Below are 11,784 nucleotides of genomic sequence, written 5' to 3' on the forward strand. Positions count from 1 at the left end.
ACTGTCATTTGCGAACTATGTATGTTAAAAACAAATATCAAAAAAGCTAACTTCGGCTGTGCCGAATTATATACCCTTCCAGTCCTTGGCCATAATATTTTTACATGTTCCAAACTCTTTTTCTGTATCATCAATGCACAGACAAAACCTTCCAAATACCATTTCCATTTCTATTAGAGCCGATTATATTGACTGTAACTTGTGTTTATCCGATCTGTTTGAAACGATGCTGATGCTTTATATCCAAAACTATCATATTAGTAAATTTCATGGGGATAATCCAATTTTTATGAAAATGTTTCTTCTAGAGCTATATGGTATAGTGGTCCGATCCTGACAATTTTCATACTTTATCTACTCCGGGCTTTAAGTATCAAGTTTCATCCCGATAGCTCTTGAGATGGCAGCGTGAAGTTGATCAGCACAGACGGACATGGCTATATCGACTCAGCTTCTTATGCTGATCAAGAATATTTATACTTTATGGGGTCGGAAACGTCTCCTTCTGTGCGTTACAAACATCTGACCAATTTTATAATACCCTCTGCAAGGGTATAAAAATATGATACATTTCGAACGAAATTGTGATATTTTATTAATTATGTGTGAGTGTTAATACATTAATTGGTACAAATTATAGTACAGTATACTTAGTTTGTTTGTTTTTATGTACAATTAAGCTTAACTTATTGCAACTTATTTTAGGAAACTTTTAAATGTATGTAGATTGTCCTTTTTCATCATCATAAATGTAACTCAAAATAAAGCGAAAAAAGATAATCTTAAATTTGATTTATTGAGTATTCCAAATACTTTTGTGACACGATGATGCTATCCTGACCTCAATTCAGCTGAAAATAAAGGAAATTATATTTAGATCATAAATTATAAATCTAAATACAGATACTTCCTTTTTTCGCGAACAAGCAAAGGGACAATGCGAAATAGAACTGAAAATAAAGAAAAAATAAAAAATAAAAAAATAAATTTATGACCACAAATTGCATTGTTGTACTCCAAAATACTTCCCTTTTCCGGCAAAAAACGTCAAGGCGGGACCTTTGAAGACGCCTCCTCCTTCTCTGGGCCAGGTCTTCAGTTTGGCGTCTGTTTGGCTGTTTTGGAAACGATAAATTATAATTGGTTAAAAGCAAGTTAAATCCTATACATACCGATTTCAACCATAGCATCAGATATGGCCCCTGCTGCCATTGGTGGCCGCCACCCAAGAGTCCTTCACCCAGAATAGGGATCCAGACTCTTGGCTTGGAACAAAATATTTTTGGTATATTTTGTCCAAAATCTTCTTAACGACGGCTGGGCTTTGCGTCTTTCGGGGAAGTGGACGTTAAAGTTTCGGTATCCGATGAATTGGTCGTTGTCGAACCAATCCGGGATACGCAGGGACTTTAATTCGTCAATCCGCTCGTATTCCTTTGTCTGGAATTCCAGCAAAACAGTGGAGTAAATGTTTTGCAGGATTTCCGTGGAATACGAGACCCCAGCCATCATAGCCACCATAGGCCAAGAAGTCACGTTTCTGAAGCCTCCTTGTCTACAAACAGACTAAAAACAACCTGAAATATACAATTTATGATTGTATATTTGTAATTTTAAATTATTGATAAATTAAAAACTTACGTGAAGAGGCAAATTGGGTGCTTCTTCAAAAGCTCCTCGGGGTCGTTGACAGGACCCAGTCTTTCCAAAAAGACTCTCTTCTTATTTGGCCGTTAACGCCAAGTTAGCCCTTTTTGAGCCAGATAAGCACCTTGCTGCTTTTCTGGCAGGGCGCGAAAGTTAAGCTCAGAGTCGGACTCTGAGTCGGACTCGCTGTCGCTGTCCTCAAATTTACTAATATGTTAGTTTGGTGTTTTTTGGCGATGTGGCGCTTTATGTTGGAGAGTCTCACGGACTCGTAATCGCAAAATTGACACAAAGGCATTTTGGTTTTCTTTGCGTTTGGTTTCTGGTTTGGGTTTGATGTCTGTGTTTTTCCGTTTTTTGTTTAGATTTCGATAACAATATCGAATACTTAACGTACTTTTGCGCCAATAATACAGGGTGGGCCAAAAGGAGTCATCCGATATTGTCACATTTTTTTTTTATTCTAAATAATGCAAATGTTTCACCAATGAAATTCTCAAGGTTTATATAAACATTCTTTTTTATTATTATTTAAAAAAAAGACCTCTTTTGGCCCACCCTGTATGTATGTATGTATATCGATATCGTTAAACTAAACAGACGCCAAGCTTGATGCGCCAATAATATTGTATATCGATAAACAAAACGAACAGAAGCGCTAACAATGGAGGATTTAATTACTTTTTAAAATTTTAAATTCAATTTGATTTTTTTCCCCGGCCTCGGGAACGTGAGCAAAGAGGTAAAGCCCATGTTCTTCGAGAGGTTTGAGCTGGACACTGAGGACCAGGTACTGCTATATGCGCGGAGCACCTTTCCGAAGAAGGAATCCGGCGAATATGTAAGTACAATCAGATATAGTGGTGTCAAAAATTTATTCATTTGGCGTTTTCCTCAGATGATCAATGCGGGGGAAACTGCAGAGAGTATTCTTGATGTACTGGAGGAAATACCACCGGATGTACGACGCAATGTGGTCGCCATTGTGTCAGATCGGGCGCGCATGAATATAAGCGCCATGGAAGATACAAAAGATCTCTGCGACACATCTTTTGGCAAAGTTTGCCAATAAGAACGATTTGTTTTGCATTGACACCGTCCAAGAGATAATGAAAACATCCTTCCACAAAGAGAGCTACTTTGAGCAATTAAAAAATTTTCGAGAAGAATGTTGCTCCGTAAACGTGTCTAATATGGGTCTGGTTTGGGCTTTTATAAAAGTCATTGCGAAAACCTTACGCGATATATTCCAGAACAGGGACGACGAGGTCTTGTTGAAGAATCTCAACAGCGACCAAATGGAGCATCATGGGAAAAATATTGTTTCCTCTTTTGACAGTGGGCACTCCCTATGTGGTTCGATTCTGAAATTTTTTTGAACATTGCTAAAAACCATAGCTCGCAAATAAGTGTCTTTCACTCACACAATAAAAAAAACTCAGACAGAAACTGTTTTTGCCGCGACTGACTTAGCTCGCTCGCGCTCTGATCGAGACAGTTGTTTCTGTTTTCGTTTCGCTCAAGTCAAACAATGATCGATTGCTTGAGTTAAATGAAGCAAATTGTCTTTTGCGTATGTATGGGTAAACACACGCGGTTGAAGCGTTCTTTTTTTTACATTTATGTATATGTATGTATGTATTTACATGCACACGAAAGGCAAAGATCATTTCTGTTGAGTTTTTTAGTCAAACTGTCTTTTGTTGAAACTCTTTGTGTGAACGAAGCAAGACGATTGTCTTGCTCTGTACGCGACACTCATTTGAGGGCATCGCACGAATGAGTCAATGCAAAGCGCTTGACAAAAACCAATTCAAAACAAAACAAAGAGAGCCGCTCAGAGAGAGATCGTTTCTGGACAATCTTTTCGGTTATGATACGAAGCAGAGCATATAAGAAAAAACGATCAACTGTCATTTGCGAACTATGTATGTTAAAAACAAATATCAAAAAAGCTAACTTCGGCTGTGCCGAATTATATACCCTTCCAGTCCTTGGCCATAATATTTTTACATGCTCCAAACTCTTTTTCTGTATCATCAATGCACAGACAAAACCTTCCAAATACCATTTCCATTTCTATTAGAGCCGATTATATTGACTGTAACTTGTGTTTATCCGATCTGTTTGAAACGATGCTGATGCTTTATATCCAAAACTATCATATTAGTAAATTTCATGGGATAATACAATTTTTATGAAAATGTTTCTTCTAGAGCTATATGGTATAGTGGTCCGATCCTGACAATTTTCATACTTTATCTACTCCGGGCTTTAAGTATCAAGTTTCATCCCGATAGCTCTTGAGATGGCAGCGTGAAGTTGATCAGCACAGACGGACATGGCTATATCGACTCAGCTTCTTATGCTGATCAAGAATATTTATACTTTATGGGGTCGGAAACGTCTCCTTCTGTGCGTTACAAACATCTGACCAATTTTATAATACCCTCTGCAAGGGTATAAAAATATGATACATTTCGAACGAAATTGTGATATTTTATTAATTATGTGTGAGTGTTAATACATTAATTGGTACAAATTATAGTACAGTATACTTAGTTTGTTTGTTTTTATGTACAATTAAGCTTAACTTATTGCAACTTATTTTAGGAAACTTTTAAATGTATGTAGATTGTCCTTTTTCATCATCATAAATGTAACTCAAAATAAAGCGAAAAAAGATAATCTTAAATTTGATTTATTGAGTATTCCAAATACTTTTGTGACACGATGATGCTATCCTGACCTCAATTCAGCTGAAAATAAAGGAAATTATATTTAGATCATAAATTATAAATCTAAATACAGATACTTCCTTTTTTCGCGAACAAGCAAAGGGACAATGCGAAATAGAACTGAAAATAAAGAAAAAATAAAAAATAAAAAAATAAATTTATGACCACAAATTGCATTGTTGTACTCCAAAATACTTCCCTTTTCCGGCAAAAAACGTCAAGGCGGGACCTTTGAAGACGCCTCCTCCTTCTCTGGGCCAGGTCTTCAGTTTGGCGTCTGTTTGGCTGTTTTGGAAACGATAAATTATAATTGGTTAAAAGCAAGTTAAATCCTATACATACCGATTTCAACCATAGCATCAGATATGGCCCCTGCTGCCATTGGTGGCCGCCACCCAAGAGTCCTTCACCCAGAATAGGGATCCAGACTCTTGGCTTGGAACAAAATATTTTTGGTATATTTTGTCCAAAATCTTCTTAACGACGGCTGGGCTTTGCGTCTTTCGGGGAAGTGGACGTTAAAGTTTCGGTATCCGATGAATTGGTCGTTGTCGAACCAATCCGGGATACGCAGGGACTTTAATTCGTCAATCCGCTCGTATTCCTTTGTCTGGAATTCCAGCAAAACAGTGGAGTAAATGTTTTGCAGGATTTCCGTGGAATACGAGACCCCAGCCATCATAGCCACCATAGGCCAAGAAGTCACGTTTCTGAAGCCTCCTTGTCTACAAACAGACTAAAAACAACCTGAAATATACAATTTATGATTGTATATTTGTAATTTTAAATTATTGATAAATTAAAAACTTACGTGAAGAGGCAAATTGGGTGCTTCTTCAAAAGCTCCTCGGGGTCGTTGACAGGACCCAGTCTTTCCAAAAAGACTCTCTTCTTATTTGGCCGTTAACGCCAAGTTAGCCCTTTTTGAGCCAGATAAGCACCTTGCTGCTTTTCTGGCAGGGCGCGAAAGTTAAGCTCAGAGTCGGACTCTGAGTCGGACTCGCTGTCGCTGTCCTCAAATTTACTAATATGTTAGTTTGGTGTTTTTTGGCGATGTGGCGCTTTATGTTGGAGAGTCTCACGGACTCGTAATCGCAAAATTGACACAAAGGCATTTTGGTTTGCTTTGCGTTTGGTTTCTGGTTTGGGTTTGATGTCTGTGTTTTTCCGTTTTTTGTTTAGATTTCGATAACAATATCGAATACTTAACGTACTTTTGCGCCAATAATACAGGGTGGGCCAAAAGGAGTCATCCGATATTGTCACATTTTTTTTTTATTCTAAATAATGCAAATGTTTCACCAATGAAATTCTCAAGGTTTATATAAACATTCTTTTTTATTATTATTTAAAAAAAAGACCTCTTTTGGCCCACCCTGTATGTATGTATGTATATCGATATCGTTAAACTAAACAGACGCCAAGCTTGATGCGCCAATAATATTGTATATCGATAAACAAAACGAACAGAAGCGCTAACAATGGAGGATTTAATTACTTTTTAAAATTTTAAATTCAATTTGATTTTTTTCCCCGGCCTCGGGAACGTGAGCAAAGAGGTAAAGCCCATGTTCTTCGAGAGGTTTGAGCTGGACACTGAGGACCAGGTACTGCTATATGCGCGGAGCACCTTTCCGAAGAAGGAATCCGGCGAATATGTAAGTACAATCAGATATAGTGGTGTCAAAAATTTATTCATTTGGCGTTTTCCTCAGATGATCAATGCGGGGGAAACTGCAGAGAGTATTCTTGATGTACTGGAGGAAATACCACCGGATGTACGACGCAATGTGGTCGCCATTGTGTCAGATCGGGCGCGCATGAATATAAGCGCCATGGAAGATACAAAAGATCTCTGCGACACATCTTTTGGCAAAGTTTGCCAATAAGAACGATTTGTTTTGCATTGACACCGTCCAAGAGATAATGAAAACATCCTTCCACAAAGAGAGCTACTTTGAGCAATTAAAAAATTTTCGAGAAGAATGTTGCTCCGTAAACGTGTCTAATATGGGTCTGGTTTGGGCTTTTATAAAAGTCATTGCGAAAACCTTACGCGATATATTCCAGAACAGGGACGACGAGGTCTTGTTGAAGAATCTCAACAGCGACCAAATGGAGCATCATGGGAAAAATATTGTTTCCTCTTTTGACAGTGGGCACTCCCTATGTGGTTCGATTCTGAAATTTTTTTGAACATTGCTAAAAACCATAGCTCGCAAATAAGTGTCTTTCACTCACACAATAAAAAAAACTCAGACAGAAACTGTTTTTGCCGCGACTGACTTAGCTCGCTCGCGCTCTGATCGAGACAGTTATTTCTGTTTTCGTTTCGCTCAAGTCAAACAATGATCGATTGCTTGAGTTAAATGAAGCAAATTGTCTTTTGCGTATATATGGGTAAACACACTCGGTTGAAGCGTTCTTTTTTTTACATTTATGTATATGTATGTATGTATTTACATGCACACGAAAGGCAAAGATCATTTCTGTTGAGTTTTTTAGTCAAACTGTCTTTTGTTGAAACTCTTTGTGTGAACGAAGCAAGACGATTGTCTTGCTCTGTACGCGACACTCATTTGAGGGCATCGCACGAATGAGTCAATGCAAAGCGCTTGACAAAAACCAATTCAAAACAAAACAAAGAGAGCCGCTCAGAGAGAGATCGTTTCTGGACAATCTTTTCGGTTATGATACGAAGCAGAGCATATAAGAAAAAACGATCAACTGTCATTTGCGAACTATGTATGTTAAAAACAAATATCAAAAAAGCTAACTTCGGCTGTGCCGAATTATATACCCTTCCAGTCCTTGGCCATAATATTTTTACATGCTCCAAACTCTTTTTCTGTATCATCAATGCACAGACAAAACCTTCCAAATACCATTTCCATTTCTATTAGAGCCGATTATATTGACTGTAACTTGTGTTTATCCGATCTGTTTGAAACGATGCTGATGCTTTATATCCAAAACTATCATATTAGTAAATTTCATGGGGATAATACAATTTTTATGAAAATGTTTCTTCTAGAGCTATATGGTATAGTGGTCCGATCCTGACAATTTTCATACTTTATCTACTCCGGGCTTTAAGTATCAAGTTTCATCCCGATAGCTCTTGAGATGGCAGCGTGAAGTTGATCAGCACAGACGGACATGGCTATATCGACTCAGCTTCTTATGCTGATCAAGAATATTTATACTTTATGGGGTCGGAAACGTCTCCTTCTGTGCGTTACAAACATCTGACCAATTTTATAATACCCTCTGCAAGGGTATAAAAATATGATACATTTCGAACGAAATTGTGATATTTTATTAATTATGTGTGAGTGTTAATACATTAATTGGTACAAATTATAGTACAGTATACTTAGTTTGTTTGTTTTTATGTACAATTAAGCTTAACTTATTGCAACTTATTTTAGGAAACTTTTAAATGTATGTAGATTGTCCTTTTTCATCATCATAAATGAAACTCAAAATAAAGCGAAAAAAGATAATCTTAAATTTGATTTATTGAGTATTCCAAATACTTTTGTGACACGATGATGCTATCCTGACCTCAATTCAGCTGAAAATAAAGGAAATTATATTTAGATCATAAATTATAAATCTAAATACAGATACTTCCTTTTTTCGCGAACAAGCAAAGGGACAATGCGAAATAGAACTGAAAATAAAGAAAAAATAAAAAATAAAAAAATAAATTTAGGACCACAAATTGCATTGTTGTACTCCAAAATACTTCCCTTTTCCGGCAAAAAACGTCAAGGCGGGACCTTTGAAGACGCCTCCTCCTTCTCTGGGCCAGGTCTTCAGTTTGGCGTCTGTTTGGCTGTTTTGGAAACGATAAATTATAATTGGTTAAAAGCAAGTTAAATCCTATACATACCGATTTCAACCATAGCATCAGTTATGGCCCCTGCTGCCATTGGTGGCCGCCACCCAAGAGTCCTTCACCCAGAATAGGGATCCAGACTCTTGGCTTGGAACAAAATATTTTTGGTATATTTTGTCCAAAATCTTCTTAACGACGGCTGGGCTTTGCGTCTTTCGGGGAAGTGGACGTTAAAGTTTCGGTATCCGATGAATTGGCCGTTGTCGAACCAATCCGGGATACGCAGGGACTTTAATTCGTCAATCCGCTCGTATTCCTTTGTCTGGAATTCCAGCAAAACAGTGGAGTAAATGTTTTGCAGGATTTCCGTGGAATACGAGACCCCAGCCATCATAGCCACCATAGGCCAAGAAGTCACGTTTCTGAAGCCTCCTTGTCTACAAACAGACTAAAAACAACCTGAAATATACAATTTATGATTGTATATTTGTAATTTTAAATTATTGATAAATTAAAAACTTACGTGAAGAGGCAAATTGGGTGCTTCTTCAAAAGCTCCTCGGGGTCGTTGACAGGACCCAGTCTTTCCAAAAAGACTCTCTTCTTATTTGGCCGTTAACGCCAAGTTAGCCCTTTTTGAGCCAGATAAGCACCTTGCTGCTTTTCTGGCAGGGCGCGAAAGTTAAGCTCAGAGTCGGACTCTGAGTCGGACTCGCTGTCGCTGTCCTCAAATTTACTAATATGTTAGTTTGGTGTTTTTTGGCGATGTGGCGCTTTATGTTGGAGAGTCTCACGGACTCGTAATCGCAAAATTGACACAAAGGCATTTTGGTTTGCTTTGCGTTTGGTTTCTGGTTTGGGTTTGATGTCTGTGTTTTTCCGTTTTTTGTTTAGATTTCGATAACAATATCGAATACTTAACGTACTTTTGCGCCAATAATACAGGGTGGGCCAAAAGGAGTCATCCGATATTGTCACATTTTTTTTTTATTCTAAATAATGCAAATGTTTCACCAATGAAATTCTCAATTCTAAACATTCTTTTTTATTATTATTTAAAAAAAAGACCTCTTTTGGCCCACCCTGTATGTATGTATGTATATCGATATCGTTAAACTAAACAGACGCCAAGCTTGATGCGCCAATAATATTGTATATCGATAAACAAAACGAACAGAAGCGCTAACAATGGAGGATTTAATTACTTTTTAAAATTTTAAATTCAATTTGATTTTTTTCCCCGGCCTCGGGAACGTGAGCAAAGAGGTAAAGCCCATGTTCTTCGAGAGGTTTGAGCTGGACACTGAGGACCAGGTACTGCTATATGCGCGGAGCACCTTTCCGAAGAAGGAATCCGGCGAATATGTAAGTACAATCAGATATAGTGGTGTCAAAAATTTATTCATTTGGCGTTTTCCTCAGATGATCAATGCGGGGGAAACTGCAGAGAGTATTCTTGATGTACTGGAGGAAATACCACCGGATGTACGACGCAATGTGGTCGCCATTGTGTCAGATCGGGCGCGCATGAATATAAGCGCCATGGACGATACAAAAGATCTCTGCGACACATCTTTTGGCAAAGTTTGCCAATAAGAACGATTTGTTTTGCATTGACACCGTCCAAGAGATAATGAAAACATCCTTCCACAAAGAGAGCTACTTTGAGCAATTAAAAAATTTTCGAGAAGAATGTTGCTCCGTAAACGTGTCTAATATGGGTCTGGTTTGGGCTTTTATAAAAGTCATTGCGAAAACCTTACGCGATATATTCCAGAACAGGGACGACGAGGTCTTGTTGAAGAATCTCAACAGCGACCAAATGGAGCATCATGGGAAAAATATTGTTTCCTCTTTTGACAGTGGGCACTCCCTATGTGGTTCGATTCTGAAATTTTTTTGAACATTGCTAAAAGCCATAGCTCGCAAATAAGTGTCTTTCACTCACACAATAAAAAAAACTCAGACAGAAACTGTTTTTGCCGCGACTGACTTAGCTCGCTCGCGCTCTGATCGAGACAGTTATTTCTGTTTTCGTTTCGCTCAAGTCAAACAATGATCGATTGCTTGAGTTAAATGAAGCAAATTGTCTTTTGCGTATGTATGGGTAAACACACGCGGTTGAAGCGTTCTTTTTTTTACATTTATGTATATGTATGTATGTATTTACATGCACACGAAAGGCAAAGATCATTTCTGTTGAGTTTTTTAGTCAAACTGTCTTTTGTTGAAACTCTTTGTGTGAACGAAGCAAGACGATTGTCTTGCTCTGTACGCGACACTCATTTGAGGGCATCGCACGAATGAGTCAATGCAAAGCGCTTGACAAAAACCAATTCAAAACAAAACAAAGAGAGCCGCTCAGAGAGAGATCGTTTCTGGACAATCTTTTCGGTTATGATACGAAGCAGAGCATATAAGAAAAAACGATCAACTGTCATTTGCGAACTATGTATGTTAAAAACAAATATCAAAAAAGCTAACTTCGGCTGTGCCGAATTATATACCCTTCCAGTCCTTGGCCATAATATTTTTACATGTTCCAAACTCTTTTTCTGTATCATCAATGCACAGACAAAACCTTCCAAATACCATTTCCATTTCTATTAGAGCCGATTATATTGACTGTAACTTGTGTTTATCCGATCTGTTTGAAACGATGCTGATGCTTTATATCCAAAACTATCATATTAGTAAATTTCATGGGGATAATCCAATTTTTATGAAAATGTTTCTTCTAGAGCTATATGGTATAGTGGTCCGATCCTGACAATTTTCATACTTTATCTACTCCGGGCTTTAAGTATCAAGTTTCATCCCGATAGCTCTTGAGATGGCAGCGTGAAGTTGATCAGCACAGACGGACATGGCTATATCGACTCAGCTTCTTATGCTGATCAAGAATATTTATACTTTATGGGGTCGGAAACGTCTCCTTCTGTGCGTTACAAACATCTGACCAATTTTATAATACCCTCTGCAAGGGTATAAAAATATGATACATTTCGAACGAAATTGTGATATTTTATTAATTATGTGTGAGTGTTAATACATTAATTGGTACAAATTTTAGTACAGTATACTTAGTTTGTTTGTTTTTATGTACAATTAAGCTTAACTTATTGCAACTTATTTTAGGAAACTTTTAAATGTATGTAGATTGTCCTTTTTCATCATCATAAATGTAACTCAAAATAAAGCGAAAAAAGATAATCTTAAATTTGATTTATTGAGTATTCCAAATACTTTTGTGACACGATGATGCTATCCTGACCTCAATTCAGCTGAAAATAAAGGAAATTATATTTAGATCATAAATTATAAATCTAAATACAGATACTTCCTTTTTTCGCGAACAAGCAAAGGGACAATGCGAAATAGAACTGAAAATAAAGAAAAAATAAAAAATAAAAAAATAAATTTAGGACCACAAATTGCATTGTTGTACTCCAAAATACTTCCCTTTTCCGGCAAAAAACGTCAAGGCGGGACCTTTGAAGACGCCTCCTCCTTCTCTGGGCCAGGTCTTCAGTTTGGCGTCTGTTTGGCTGTTTT

At 37.5% G+C, this 11,784-nt stretch overlaps 3 long non-coding RNA genes across 3 annotated transcripts; all 3 read right to left on the minus strand.

The window, feature by feature from the left end:
* Window positions 1-583: 583 nt before the first annotated feature.
* On the minus strand, window positions 584-2,153 carry LOC111518838. The gene is made up of 3 exons (XR_002724106.2): window positions 1,642-2,153; window positions 1,173-1,577; window positions 584-1,115 (listed from the first exon to the last, which is right to left on the minus strand). It is a non-coding gene; the product is annotated as an uncharacterized LOC111518838 (long non-coding RNA).
* Window positions 2,154-4,138: 1,985 nt separating this feature from the next.
* On the minus strand, window positions 4,139-5,708 carry LOC124460219. The gene is made up of 3 exons (XR_006954153.1): window positions 5,197-5,708; window positions 4,728-5,132; window positions 4,139-4,670 (listed from the first exon to the last, which is right to left on the minus strand). It is a non-coding gene; the product is annotated as an uncharacterized LOC124460219 (long non-coding RNA).
* A 1,986-nt stretch (window positions 5,709-7,694) lies between these two features.
* On the minus strand, window positions 7,695-9,225 carry LOC124460217. Its single transcript, XR_006954152.1, has 3 exons — window positions 8,753-9,225; window positions 8,284-8,688; window positions 7,695-8,226 (listed from the first exon to the last, which is right to left on the minus strand). It is a non-coding gene; the product is annotated as an uncharacterized LOC124460217 (long non-coding RNA).
* Between the last annotated feature and the right edge of the window lie 2,559 nt (window positions 9,226-11,784).

The sequence above is a fragment of the Drosophila willistoni genome, assembly GCF_018902025.1.
Source record: "Drosophila willistoni isolate 14030-0811.24 chromosome 2R unlocalized genomic scaffold, UCI_dwil_1.1 Seg167, whole genome shotgun sequence".
NCBI lineage: Eukaryota > Metazoa > Arthropoda > Insecta > Diptera > Drosophilidae > Drosophila > Drosophila willistoni.